Source organism: Pseudorasbora parva, chromosome 9 (assembly GCF_024679245.1).
Source record: "Pseudorasbora parva isolate DD20220531a chromosome 9, ASM2467924v1, whole genome shotgun sequence".
Classification (NCBI taxonomy): domain Eukaryota; kingdom Metazoa; phylum Chordata; class Actinopteri; order Cypriniformes; family Gobionidae; genus Pseudorasbora; species Pseudorasbora parva.
Window position 1 is genome coordinate 24,831,394 of NC_090180.1, and position 15,718 is coordinate 24,847,111.

General features: G+C 40.7%; 1 protein-coding gene across 3 annotated transcripts in view; it reads right to left on the reverse strand.

The window, feature by feature from the left end:
- mier1b (mesoderm induction early response 1b, transcriptional regulator) overlaps positions 1–15,718 on the reverse strand; it is a 117,798-nt gene that overhangs the window by 84,203 nt on the left and 17,877 nt on the right. The gene's annotated exons all lie outside the window — the stretch shown is intronic.

The following is a 15,718-nucleotide window of genomic DNA, read 5'->3' on the forward strand; positions in this document are numbered from 1 at the left end:
GGGTCAACTGGGAGAAGAGCAAACTCTGCCCGACGCAGAGGATCTCTTTTCTCGGTGTGTAGCTGGATTCGGTCACCCTGACGGCGCGCCTCACTGAGGAGCGCGTCCAGTCGGTGTTGAACTGCTTGAATTCGTTCAAATGCAGGACGGCGGTCCCACTGAAACTGTTTAAGAGGCTCCTGGGGCATATGGCATCTGCAGCGGCTGTAACGCCGCTCGGATTGCTCCATATGAGACCGCTTCAACGCTGGCTACACGACCGAGTCCCGAGGTGGGCGTGGCACAGCGGTTCCCTCCGTGTCTTAGTTACACCGAGATGCCGCCAAACCTTCAGCCCGTGGTCGGACCCTGATATTTCTACAGGCGGGGGTGCCCTTAGAACAGGTGTCCAGGCATGCGATTGTCTCCACGGATGCTTCATCCACGGGCTGGGGTGCCACGTACAACGGGCTTGCAGTTTCAGGTCTGTGGAAGGGGCCTCAACTGCAATGGCACATCAACTGCCTAGAGTTGTTAGCAGTTCGTCTTGCCCTGAGCCGCTTCAAGGCGCTGCTCCGGGGCAAGCACGTTCTGGTCCGTACAGACAGCACTGCGGCCGTAGCGTACATCAACAAACAGGGTGGTCTACGCTCCATCCCCATCCTGGAGACTCCATCCCCAGGTGGTCCAGCTTATCTGGGACCACTTCGGAGCCGCACAGGTAGATCTGTTTGCCGCTCCGGACACGGCCCACTGCCAGTTGTTTTATTCCCTGTCCGAGGGGACCCTCGGCATGGATGCGCTGGCACACAGCTGGCCCCGGGGGCAACCCAAATATGCGTTTCCCCCAGTGAGCCTTCTTGCACAGACTCTGTACATGTTTTCCAGACATTATCTCCTTCGGGGGAGTGTGGCTTCCGCAGCGGCCCCCAGGGGCACGCTTTCCCAGCGTTATCCAATAGCCACTGTTTGGGCCTTGTGGGATGGCAGTAAGGCTCTCCCTGCAGGAAATTCCCCACCCGCTCGGACGGGGTCCGAGGGACTCCAGCAGGGTGCCAGAAGTGGTAGTAACTGTGGCGTTTTCCATAGGGATCCCCCTTCGTCGGTCTAGTTTTGACGTACGTCGAACGTGACCAACTGAAAGGGAACGTCTCGGTTACGTATGGTAACCCTCGTTCCCTGAAAGAGGGAACGGAGACCTACGTCCCGTCGCCACAGTTGCAGTACCATCACTGCAGCTTGAGCCGTGGTTCAGCTCCTCAGTGAAAAACAATGGTTCGTGGTGAGTGCCTCCGCTTTATACCCGCGCTGCGGGGCGGGGTGCGCTATGCAAAGCACTCACCCCAATGTTCATTGGCCCGTTTTCTAAATCTCGAAGCTGATAGGGGCTCCCGAAGTGATCCCCATTCGTCGGTCTAGTTCTGACGCACGTCTCCATTCCCTCCTTCAGGGAACGAGGGTTACCATACGTAACCGAGACGTTTCTTCTCATAATATACAGCATTTGGTTTTTGCTGGTGTCTCACTTAGACAATGTCAACTTTATTTTGGCCTTATCACAACACATTTGATTTCTACTTGGAGAATGGTGGCGAGAAAGATAGAGCCAAATTTGATGTGGCATCAACATTTACCTCTGTTCCATAATAATCTTTTTTTTTCAGGAAAGGAACCCATTTCACTGTTCACAATGGGTTAAATATAAAGTATACTCCTTTAGTGATATCTATGATGACAAAGGCCTGAAATCATTTCAAGATATTAAGGCTCTTTTTAGTATACCAGGAACTTCCTTTCATGTACCTTCGCATTAGGTCAGCGCTTCGCGCATATGGAGTTCCCTGGGATACACGACTGCCTGTATACCCCTTGCTGAAAGTATTACTTCCAACTGATAATTCGGTTATTTCTGGTTCAGGTATTTACTCTTTTCTCTTTAAAAACTCATACAAACCATTATCCATAGAAACTGTCTGGTCCAAGGATATCAGTGGTGACACTGACAAATTTTCTGACCAAATTTGGGAGACAATTACATCATCCTCAAGAAACCCAAATCATCAGATGATCCATTGGAAACTTCTGCATTGACTTTATCTGTCCCCTTTAAAATGCTTTTATATGCATCTGTCACCTTTGCCAAATTGTAATTTATGTCCGCAGAAGGCACTTGGTACATATTTACATTTCTTTTGGGAATGCCCTGCACTTTTTCACTTCTGGTCTCAGCTTGCTCATGACATATAATTTCTGATAAATAACGATATGGTCTTAACTCCAGAAATCTTTTTCGTAAATAACTTCTCTGAAATGGTGTTGTCTTTGCAACAGAGAAAATTACTTTTAGCTGCTCTCACTTCTGCAAAAAAAAAATGTTTTATTCCGATTATATAGAGCATTTTCATTCGAATTGAACTTTTTAACCGATTACAGTACTCCATGTAAACGCACATAGACTGTAAAAAAAAAAAAAAGCGCTACATGGCACTTTAAAAAAACCGGATAGTTTATTTATAGATTTACGAATATTTCACTTCATGTTCAAATGCATATTTGAATATCGAATAAAAAGTGACAGCCCTAGTAATAACACAAAATAGATAACATTTTAAAGCTTAGAATCTCAGCTTTCCAATGCGTCTATCCATTTTGATCAACTCTTAACGAGCACTGAGTTATTCCTCTAAAAAGGAGTGTACCGCCCGTAGGCGCCAACCAGTGGTGAAAAAAATAATGTTTTAAATTTTTTAAAAAATCTTGTATGGGTCAACATAAAACAGGTGTCATTTGAAAGCTCGAGTCTAAACTTTGCAATGAACTTTGCCATTATGAGTAACTACAAAGTAGTAATGTGTTGTTTTTTTTTACAAAAACATACATTTTGGAATGGGGGTATTATGTACTGTAATGTGTCAATCACATCACACAGCTCAGATAGTATGTGTCATACAGGTCCTTCTCAAAAAATTAGCATATGTGTTAAAAGTTCATTATTTTCCATAATGTAATGATAAAAAATTAACTTTACTTCAGCGATTAGCATATGGCTTTGTATCAGTAGAAACCCTAGAATATATTCAAATGATTGTGCTTTCCCCCCTCATATCCCCCTGAGACAAGAGATTATTGTATTTTATTTCTGGAAAAATTCCTCTTATGATGCAAATTGACGATATTTGCATCATAGGAGGAATGTTTGGCCCAAGGCTAAAGACAACAGCCAGCAGAGCAGATTTAACTCAGAGCTCAGCTGGCAGCTATAGGCACTCAGTTAAACGGAGCTATGGTGAGCAATGTAAGTTATAGAAATTAATTTGAGAAGTTAAAAGAAAGTTAAGCTTGCAAAGGCATGAACTGAAACTCGCCAGGCAGAACTCGCGTTGTGAATATATGCCACGAGTGTAGTCGCGATTACCTCAGCTCTCATCACAAGAGCTCATCAGCTCATTTATCTCACTCCTGCAGTTAGTGCTCAGTGCTGTGAGACTCATGCAGCGATTTGATCGTTATATTGAACAGACACTTTCAGTTTTTAATTGTAGTGTCTTCTCCAACTCAGTCACTGTAATCCAGTAGGTTGCTTTGGGAATGGACTCACATGGCAGCAAAGCATTCTGGGAAGTGTAGTCTTTCATCCCCATGAGACAAAAAATACATTTTCTGTCTTTTCTCAGTCTAGAAGGCACCAAATTCGAAAATAATTTCACATTTCTACTACATTGATGACCCAGTTTAAATACAGATTCATCTTCCCAGCACTGAAGTACACCTTTAAACTTTCATATATTTTAGATTCATTGCTAGGCTAGGCAACGTGGGGGAGAGGACGCTGGCGTTGTCTGTTCGCCGCTTCTCCACCCACAACAAATCATGTTAATGTACTATTAGATTTACATTTTATTTTATTTCCTTATGTTTGTGACTAGTCTAACAGTCAGAGCTACAATTGGGACTGTTGCTGATTGCTGGCAGCCACTGAGAAGTCGTTGTTCGTCGTTTCGCCGTTTTCAACCGCTTCTCTAATGTTTATGTTTGAATTGCTGCGGTTGGTTTCTGGTTTGGAGGACATTTGATGTTTCTCGCCGCGGGTGCTCACTGGTGGTCTCCCTTGGGCTTAAGCTGCATGGTGGCTGAAGTTTGCACCGGGCTAGCGTCATCCGGGCTCCCGTCGTCGGCGTCCGGCATGATGTTGGGATGTTCTGCTTCTCGGCTGCGCCACTGTTCCGTCCTGCATTGCGACCGTGGAGCGACATCTGCGCCGGCCCCGGTGTGTCCACAGAAGTGCCCGGAGGAATGTTCTGCCTCCTGCATGGTGCTGCAGCGATCCCTATCGTTTGAATCATCATGAAGAAGACCCATCATCTGGTCTTCAGCTGTCGTGCCTCGGCGATGTCATCGGGACACTGCCGCTGGGAGAAATCTGAAACATGGAGTGGACCACAGTGTGCTGCGGAGCTAACTGAGACTTCCACCATCAGCTGTTTTCTGTCCACCATCAGCTCTGTTTCTGTTCACCATCAGCTCTGTTTCTGTTCTGTTTTCTGTGTTGGTTGATTGTTTGTAGTATTCTATATTTTTACTTGTTATTCATTTTTTGTTGTTATCCCCCCCCCCCCCCCCTTGTTGCACTTTGAGATTCTTCGGAATGAAAAGTGCATTATAAATAAAATCTATTATTATTATTATTATTATTATTATTATTGCACACCAACTGAAATATTTCAGGTCTTTTATTGTTTTAATACTGATGATTTTGGCATACAGCTCATGAAAACCCAAAATTCCTATCTCAAAAAATAAGCATATTTCATCCGACCAATACATTTTTTTGTGTGTTTTTAATACAAAAAAAGGTCAACTTTCAAATAATTATGTTCAGTTATGCACTCAAAACTTGGTCGGAATCCATTTGCAGAAATGACTGCTTCAATGCGGCGTGGCATGGAGGCAATCAGCCTGTGGCACTGCTGAGGTGTCCTGGAGGCCCAGGATGCTTCAGAGCGACCTTAAGCTCATCAAGAGTGTTGGGTCTTGCGTCTCTCAACTTTCTTTTCACAATATCCCACAGATTCTCTATGGGGTTCAGGTCAGGAGAGTTGGCAGGCCAATTGAGCACAGTAATACCATGGTCAGTAAACCATTTACCAGTGGTTTTGGCACTGTGAGCAGGTGCCAGGTCGTGCTGAAAAATGAAATCATCTCCATAAAGCTTTTCAGCAGATGGAAGCATGAAGTGCTCCAAAATCTCCTGATAGCTAGCTGCATTGACCCTGCCCTTGATCAAACACAGTGGACCAACACCAGCAGCTGACACGGCACCCCAGACCATCACTGACTGTGGGTACTAGACACTGGACTTCAGGCATTTTGGCATTTCCTTCTCCCCAGTCTTCCTCCAGACTCTGGCACCTTGATTTCCGAATGACATGCAAAATTTGCTTTCATCTGAAAAAAGTACTTTAGACCACTGAGCAATAGGGCTGGGCGATATGACGAAATATATCGTCTGGACGATAGAAAATGTCTATCGTTTTATATAAGGCTCTATCGCTTACGCCACGATAAGGCGTTTACGGCAGAATTTTACGTCAAGATGCACCTCACGCCACGGCATGCCCATGCACGCTGCAATACATAAACAAACATGGAGGAAGACGGTAGTAGACGCGTTCAGACCAGGGTAATTCTCCGAGTAATTATGCCAGAGTGGTGGCATAAGCGCTCAAAGCAAACTTCAGACACAGACGCTGCTACGGGCTTTTACGCTTGGTACACCATATAGCCATTTATTGAAATATTTTTATGGCAGGTGTTGGGATGGCGAAAACTAAACATTTTCTTGACCGACCACCGAGCCTCATTAGCCGGTTGAAACCGGTTAACCGATTAGTTTAAAATATGCTGCGCTATTTGAAATAACAGCCGCGAGCTGCGCTCCCTCTGTCTCTCTCTCTCACTCTCACACACACACACACACACGCACACGCACTGTCCAAGCGCTGCCGTCTCCCTTCCACTCACGTCACTTTTTTAAAATCCCCCACAGCGCGAAACACGAGTCCCGCAAACGCGCCGCAGAGGAGCTTGTTTGCAATCTGAGGACAATGGCTCCTTAGTTTCGAAATGGTTTGGGTACGAGGTGATCGCGTTGTAAATAAAGGCGTTTGTCCAGCGTGACAAGAAGCTCATTAGAAGCTCATTTGAATCATTGCCGCGGCTCATTTAAGAAAATGACAGCTCCGAAGACACGCCGCTTTAGTTCGAGGTGCTAACAATAATAAAGAAAGACGATCAACACCTTATGTGTTACCGCTGAAATGAAGATGTAATATATTTCCAAATGTAAGCCCATCTTAAGCGAAATGCACGCTTCATACTGTCGTCTGCCCCGGCTCTAACCTCGAGTGTTTACTTTTTGCAAACCTTGTGAGCGCGCAAACCCAAACGCTGTGACCTCGTGCAGAATGTTTTTATTGGTTTATTAAGTACAAACAGGCGAGTTATGAAAAATTGAGTGCGAGGGATGTTCAATCACACAAAATGATTTTGGAATGAGACGGCCACCTGTAGTAGCGTTTAGTCCACTGTAATAGCCTAATTTAGAGATCACTTTTTTATTTATTTTAACCGACAACTTTGATCGGTTAACGTTGATACGGTCAACCATCGGTCAACGGTCATCGGTTAACATCCCTAGGCAGGTGTTAACTTTACCAACAGTCTTGCTTTAAAAAAAGGTTCTAAATAAAATAAAAATGTAGTCCATACTACCTTTATTTGTTTTGTATATCATTTCAAACTGCATTTCCACATTGCAATTTTGTATAGACTATTCATAAACTGAATTAACAGAAAAATTGCTATATCGTTATGTATATCGTTATCGGGATATCAAATGAGCTATATCGGGATATGAAATTTTGGCCATATCGCCCAGCCCTACTGAGCAACAGTCCAGTGCTGCTTCTCTGTAGCCCAAAGTGGCTTGACCTGGGGAATGCGGCACCTGTAGCCCATTTCCTGCACACGCCTGTGCATGGTGCCTCTAGATGTCTCTACTCCAGACTCAGTCCATTGCTTCCGCAGGTCCCCCAAGGTCTGGAATCGGTCCTTCTCCACAATCTTCCTCAGGGTACCTCTTCGTGTTGGTCAGTGTTTTTTGCACTTTTCCTTCCCACAGACTTCCCACTGAGGTGCCTTGATACAGCACTCTGGGAACAGCCTATTCGTTCAGAAATTTCTTTCTGTGTCTTACCCTCTCGCTTGAGGGTGTCAATGATGGCCTTCTGGACAGGTTCGGTTCAAAAATATAATTTGAACGGTCTCAGGGAGTAGAACACAACAAGCATACATGTTTTGGGCTTTGACCTCAACTTTTTTTTGTAAGTTAAGTCCAGCAAGACCCATAATATACTGATGTGGCATTCACGTGGCTTTTTTCAATCACAACTTGAAACGTGAAAAAATTGCACATCATTATTTAGAGCAGATTCTCACGATTACAAAGAGCCCAAAGTCCCCATAATCCATCTTTTAAGTCTAATGATATTCCTTGTTGAAGTATAACACAGAAAAAATAGCCAAGAGGAGACGCTTGTAACTCCATGAAACATGCTCCAATCGTTTAAAAATGGCACACTCTTGTTTTCACCAGACTCAGACGATTAAAAAGAGACAAAAGTCACCATAATCCGTCATACGGATCGAAAGTTATTCCCAGATAGATTTAGAACACCTAACATGACAGGACCACACACGCCAAATAAGCAGTTTTAGCACTGAAGTCTCATTTATATTGTAACTTCATGAAACATGCTCCGATCGTTGAAAAATGCACATCATTATTTACATATATTGTAAAATATTCCCAGACAGATTTAGGATACATTAGGGCTGCTTGATTAATCGTATTTAAGTCTCGATAATTTAAATTTAAAGTTATCTATATCTGCTTCTCTCGATTGATTTCAAATAATTGTCATGAAGTTGTCAACTAATTGTCAACTGTTGGCCTGTTGGCCAGAAAGTGTAGAGACCAACTCGACCGCGGCAAAGAAAGCGATTTTTACCCTCCAAAAATCTAAAAAGCCATGTCTGGAAGTACATTGGATTTTGGTCGGTAGGAGGTAAAATTGTTTAGCCGCTAGATCAAGTTGTATGCAAGCTATGTAAGATACAGTTAGCACCCATGCCTCATTTTATTTAACGTTAAACAGAAGCATTACTAAAGTGTAAGGCTACTATAGGATGTTGCATGAATTAATTAAGTATAAATAAACTGCTTCAACTGGTTTGATTATTTACTGTTTCATGTCAAGGAAAAGTTAAGTTTACCAGCAGAGCTCGATCAGAGTTCATTATGCTGTAAAACTTAAATTAATATTAATTATATTTTTTTCAATCACTGAATAAAGCCTGCTATATATTGGGATAAAGCACTCAAAGTTTGTTCATATTAAACCGTTATGAGCCGAGAGCGGGAGGGTGAGAGAGAGAGATCTGCGATCTTGGCCATTATGATGTTAGCTCCAGACCGTTAGTGGCGTTCATCATTCATGTACCCGCAGAGAACAGCTTCATCTAGATTGATTTACTTGTTTTTGTGTACGTAATACATTGTCAAATATGTTTAAACTTAAATAGACAACCTATGCAAGTAGTTATGTCTCTTTGTATTAATTTGTCCTGTCATTGACAAAATGTGCAATTCATAATGCAAAGATGTTTGAATAGTTTGAATATTCATGTTTGTTTTACACTCTAAAAACTCTTTAATAAAATTAATTAATAAAATGTTAATTTTATGTCAATTAATAAAATGTTGGAAGAGCAAAAAAATATATGTTGAACTAATTTTCTTACTTGTGCTTAGTTAAGAAGACTAATTATATTAAGTCTGCAGAAATATATTTGAAAAACATTAAATGAATTGATATATTCAAATCCAGTTAACATTTAGAATTGCAAATGTTGACTGGACTATAAAACGCAAATCCAGTCAACATTTTATAAAAGTAGGCTATATGGCCAACACAATATTTTACACACAATATTTTACTATGGTAAATAGATTATGGTTTGTGCTGTTGAAATGGGCTGTTAGAAACATTTGATAAAATAGCCTATATCAGAACAATATTTGTGAAATTAGATGTATTTTCGATGTTTTTTTTATGATGGTATCTGCATTATGATGAGAAGATGCTCCTACAACACTTACATATTACATATTTAATATACATATATAATTCATGAACATATGTAGTTAATTGTGGCATTGAATCTGCCTAATTTTAATGAATACATACACAAGCTTGTTTGACTACGGCAAAGGATCTGTATTGCTCGTTTGATTTCGCAAAAGCATTTTTGGAGTACTTGTTTGATTTTGCGGAAGGATACAGATCAAAGGACTTCGCAAGGTTCACCGAGAGGCAGCAGCAGCAATTTTGAGGATGCAGTTCACGCGTCAGGTAAGTGTTAATGATTAAACTGCAGACACATATGTCAAACATATTAGGCTTGTGTGGATATTTAACATTAGACGTGAAGTAAGAAGTAAATATATCCAAGGGAAATAGGGATTATTTAGGCCTAAGTGATGTCTATGTCAAGTTCACTCGTCATCGAATAAATGATTTACGTTACGTTAATTTGGTCTTTAACCATGTTTAAAGGGGGGGTGAAACACTCAGTTTCAGTCAGTGTCATGTCAATCTTGAGTACCTATAGAGTAGCATTGCATCCTGCATATCTCCGAAAAGTCTTTATTTTTTTTATAATTATATAAGAAAGATGCGCTGTTCCGAGTCTTTCCGAAAAAAGCAGAGCGGGTGGGGGCGTGTCGTGTGAGCGGAGCTAAATAATGACGTGTGCGCGCTGCTGCTATTGTGTTGAGTCGAGTGCGTTGTAAATCTGTGTCATCCCTAACAGCGGGAAAAAAACTTTATTCAAAATAAAAATATGGCTTTTAATCAGATACAGCCATACATCTATGATCCGGAATCAGACCCAGAGGCTGAAGTTGAACAGGAGCAGCAGCAAAAACGACTAGAGCAGGACGTCTCTATGTGGTACAAGTTATACACTAACTATATAATATGCTTAGCGGCTTGTGTTATTTACATATTTATACTTGAATTATATCGTCGTATTTTTGTCTTTGAAGGTGTACATGTGGGAAGTGCAGTTGTGCACGTGTGTTTACGCGTGGTTTGTGTAGACAATTGTAACGTTAGTAAGCGGACTGGTTTTGCACGTCAGGCTAAGTTAGTGTTTACATAGAAAGACACGGAATAGTAGCGCATTTGAATGAAGAAGCGTGCTTATTTAGTTCAACATATTTCCCCCCTCTTTGTGTATTGTTGTTTGGAGTGCTTTTACAATACACAAACATAAAGTTACACATATAGTGGCCAGCTAAACAAATGTACACGCACTACACATCGCATGCTCCATTGATCAATTAACTATACGTAATCATGTTTGGGCTACTTGATGAGCATAGGCAAAAACACAGACATTTGAAGCAGTCTTACTCACAGCCTGCGGTTCTAACGTTGGGACCTTTATCGTTGGGACTGCTCCATCCTTCAGCATTAGGCGATCGGAAAATCCTGTGTCGAGCTGGGCCTTGTTTATGAAACAGTCGGCACCGAAATGCAGCGAACAGATATAAACATTCGCGCAACTCAGTTGCTGATTCGGAAAAGCAAATTACATCCACTGTTGCCTTAACGCGGGGTTTTTGGGGAATCTGTGCAGGACTGTCTTGGTCTGGCAACCAAAAACGCACTTTTTTGGTGACATTGTAATTGTGCACATCACCTGTGCAGCAGCCTACGAGCCAGCGCTTTGATGGGGGTAGCCTGTTACTTTCGCTCTCTCCCTCTCTCTCTCTCTCACGCTCTTCCGGTAGAATTGTCCGTAAGGCCCATACAAGGAAATTCCGCCCCCATTAACGTCAAAGGGGACGCATGATCGCAAAAAACTTGCCGAAACTTATGACTAACCGGATGTAGTATTTTTGACAAAGAAATACTCCCATCAAACGTCCACCTTAACTTTTGAAACTTTGTCCATGTTTAGTATGGGAATCCAAGTCTTTAACAGTGTAAAAAGATCAGTATGCATGAAACAGCATTTCACCCCCCCTTTAAGTAATAATACATAATTTTGTTTTAAACTATAATACTATATAATGTATTTTAGATTTAATCTCAGCGTGTTGTGTGCTATTTTTGTGTCAGACAAACTTTCTCTCATTAGCTATAGGCCAAGGTGCCGGGGTGATGATTTTTATACGTGCAAATTTACTGAAACATGTCAAACATGCAACTTAATGTAGGCGAAATAATGTACGCTATTTGGGGTTACGTGGTTGTGTTGAACGTGATTTTTTTCGCGTTCCAACTTTTGAAATTGTCCTGTAAATTAAGGGAACAACATAACCATGAATACTATGATAAAATGCCACTCATTTCATCGTCCTCACAAGTGGTACGAATTCTAAACTTTAGTTTAGTCACACATGCAAGTAAATTCTTAATATTGATAAAATGTATAAAGAAGATATTTTTTTTATTATTATTAATTTTTCTCTTTCTTTCTCCAACAGGGTGTGACCAAGATATCCATTGATGCTTTGTCATTGCAAAGTTTCTCATCCAGGCCAGTCAGTTCTTCTTAAAAGGATAGTTAACCCAAAAATGAAAATTCTGTCATTTACCCTCATGTTGTTCCAAACCTGTATGAGTTTCTTTGCTCTGCTGAACACAAAATAAGATATTTGGAAGAATGTTTGTAACCAAGCAGATGGAGCAACCATTCACTACCATAGTAGGGGGGAAAATACTATGGTAGTAAATGGTTGCTCTATCTGCTTTATTACAAACATTTTTCCAAATATCTTATTTTGTGTTCAGCAGAACAAAGAAAATTATACAGGATTTGAACAACATGAGGGCGAATAAATGAGGACAGAATTTTAATTTTTGGTGAACTATCCCTTTTCCAGCTGAAACACTGACAAGTAGCAAGAATGCTCCACTGTATCTACTTTGACTGTGTGTGTATTTTCAAAACTAAAGGTGCATTAAAGACATTATAGAAAAGTGACAAGGGCATCATTTTTTTATTATTGAAAGGAATTTGAAATTAATTCTTATGAAAATGTATTGTTTGTATGCCAAATAGGGATGTCAATTTTCACAAATTCCCATGATTGCGTCGTTTAAATTAACGATCAATTAATCGATTAATCGTTAACCATAATACTGAAATATGTCTACAGCAGTGGCTTATCCGACAGCATGACAGGATGTGCAATGCTGCTCAAAACGCTATGTTCTTCACCAAATGAATGAGAAGGATTTTTTTTTTTATCTAAACAAAGGGCTATGGGATTGTAAAATTAGTCGATGTTATTTATAATTTAATTAAATTACTTATTTAATAACCAAATATAACATGTAATACAGCACGAACGCCGCCTCAGATCTGTTATTCAGAATGTGTGGACGCACTTCCAAGAACAACGTGCTGAAACGTCACCTAAACCCAATTCATTCAAAACTATTTATTAAAATATTGTTTTCATTAAAGGGATCCCCTGGTGTTGAGACTTGTATGGCTTAATATAACATAAATGATGTCTCTTACTGAATTATGTAGTAGAAAACCCATGACAGATCTACGTTATTTAAAAAAAATCGATTTTATATTTGAACCATGGGCGGCGCCATTTTGTTTGTGTTCTAGGTTGATGACGTAGATTGGTTGAACTCCTCAATCAGCTGGCGTTACCCGTAGCTATTTTTACCACAACGCAACTCGAAAATTGTTTCAGAGTTAAACAAAACCAATGAATTGCTTTGTAATTGTACTTAAAACACACTCAAACATACATGTGCACACAAACTCACCTACACAAGTCACAAACAGATCGGCGGGTGGGCACACACACCTGACAGACTGCTGTCTCAATCGAGATGTTGGGCTGCTCAGTCTCCACGACAGGGGCTGAATCCGAAATCGACGCCCTATACCTTGAAATAGGGCATTATTTGAAGGGACGGCCATTTGTAGTGTTGTCCGACACCATAGGGACATGTTCGAGTGCAGTCATTCAGTCTCACGTTCACCGCAATAACGAGTGTACAGCCGATTTCCACACAACAGCTGTCCGACTTCACGCACTCGATCGTCTTCATTCACTCCTTCAAGTTGTATTAGTGAACAAAAATAGCGAAAGTAATTTGTGTCTTAAAAGTGAAAGTTTAAAGATTGAGGTTAATTCACTGAGCGTGCTCAAACTTTAATGCACAAACCAATCCCATGCATCATCACCAAAACATCCTGCCTCTCTTCCTCACGTTAACTTATCCCATCATCCTACCTAGATATTTCCCTCTGCTGGATACATTAGGCATTACAGTTAATCTACTGCATATCAACAGTCTATCTATGATATCAACACAGGGAATAGTGATGTATGCGCGCACGCAGTGCGTGTGTGTTCGCGCCGATCTGTTCGCGCCTCATATGTGTGTGTGTGTGTGTGTGTGTGTGTGTGTGTGTGTGTGTGTGTGTGTGTGTGTGTGTGTGTTCGCGCCGATCTGTTGGGGTGTGTGTGAGTCTGTGTGAGCGAGAGAGTTTGTGTCCACATGTATGTTTGGGTGCGTGAAGTCGGACAGCTGTTGTAAATCGGCTGTACACTGCGGTGCAACGTGAGACTGAATGACTGCACTCGAACATGTCCACTATGTCGGACAACACTACAAATGGCCGTCCCTTCAAATTATGCCCTATTTCAGGGTATAGGGGGTCGATTTCGGATTCAGCCCCTGTCATGGAGACTGAGCAGCCCAACATCTCGATTGAGACAACGCAGTCTGTCAGTGTGTGCCCGGCCGCCGATCTGTTTGTGTAGGTGAGTTTGTGTGCACATGTATGTTTGAGTGTGTTTTAAGTACAATTACAAAGCAATTCATTGGTTTTGTTTAACTCTGAAACAATTTTCGAGTTGCGTTGTGGTAAAAATAGCTACGGGTAACGCCAGCTGATTGAGGAGTTCAACCAATCTTCGCCATCAACCTAGAACGCAAGCAAAATGGCGCCGCCCATGGTCCAAATATGAAATCGATTTTTTAAATAACGTAGATCTTTCATGGGTTTTCTACTACATAATTCAGTAAAAGACATCATTTATGTTATATTAAGCCATACAAGTCTCAACACCAGGGGATCCCTTTAATGTTATGTAATGTGACAGTCCCAATCATAGTTATTATTAGTCGTGCGTTGCTGTTTGAACTGCGTGAGCTGAAGCTGATGCGCTGAATCAACACTGGTAAGTTACACTGCTCTTTTCTAGCACGCTATTTAACTCAACAAAAAGCTTCCTATATGAGATTAATCAGATTTATATAAAGTTAACAAAATATTACAAATTATATAATTTTCACAAAATGATGCGAATGCACAAGTGAACTTGAATTGAGTTGCTGATATTCATATTCAGAATGGGTGACGATCTTCCTGGAACAACGCTCTGAACACGGCACCTAAACTCAATGACTTTACAACCATTTATTAAAATAGTGTTCTCATTTCTGTTATATAATATGATCGTCCCAATCATCGTTATTATGCATTGCTCTGATATGCGCTAAAGCCGAAGCACTGAATGAAAACCGGTAGCCACCACTGACTGCAGCCATTTGTTAGTGCGTTTTATTTCGCTAAAAGAAACGCATCCTATATGATTGATCACATATATAACGTTACAACATAAATGTAATATTACAAATTACTTCAGCACAATCTGATGCGAATGCACAAGTGCACTTGAACTAAGTTACATGCGTGAGTCAGAATGTGTGACTCATGCGCTCTTCCTGGATCAACGCAATAAAACACATGGCAAATAAACCCAAATACTTATCAATCACAATGTTTTATTACAATAGTGTTCTCATTAATGTGGTGTAATATGACAGTCCCAATCATAGTCATTATTAGTGCTGTTGGAGCTGCACACTGAAGCCGATCACCGCCACGCTTTTACTACCGCTCGCCTCTAACGTTAATTATTAATCAAATGCATCCTTATGAGATAAATCAGCTAAAGATAGGCCTGCACAAAATAAACTTACATTTGCACAAAACAAAATGCTGCAAATGCACATGCAGACTTGCAGTCATGATGAAGGTGTGTAACTCCAGCTGTAAAATGGTCCCAAATAGAACTCGGGCACGCTCGCATCATTTTTCCTCCCGTTTCCTCATGCATGCGCATGACCCTGCTTAATCGATGATCGATAAGTCTTATCGATCAAATGTCTTATCGACAATTAATCGATCATCGATTAATCGTTGACATCCCTAATGCCAAATGTTATAAATGCAGATGATACAATGTGCTTTAATTTGTTTTTATCCTCACTATAACATGTTGTAACTAGTTCCACCACAGCAATTTCTAGTAACAATTAAAATCATTTAAAAATGAAACCCCTAATTAAAACGTTTTAGTTGAATTAAATATAAAAACAGGTTAAGTAAATGTACATTTTAAAGTTGAAGTCAAGTTTGAGCCAACTAAAAATTATTAATTCAATTAACTTTAATAATAGTTGAGCAAACGTACATTTTAATGTTGGAGTCAAGTTTGAGCCAATTAGAAAATTTTAATTCAGGTAACAATTTCTAGAACGAAATATATATATATATATATATA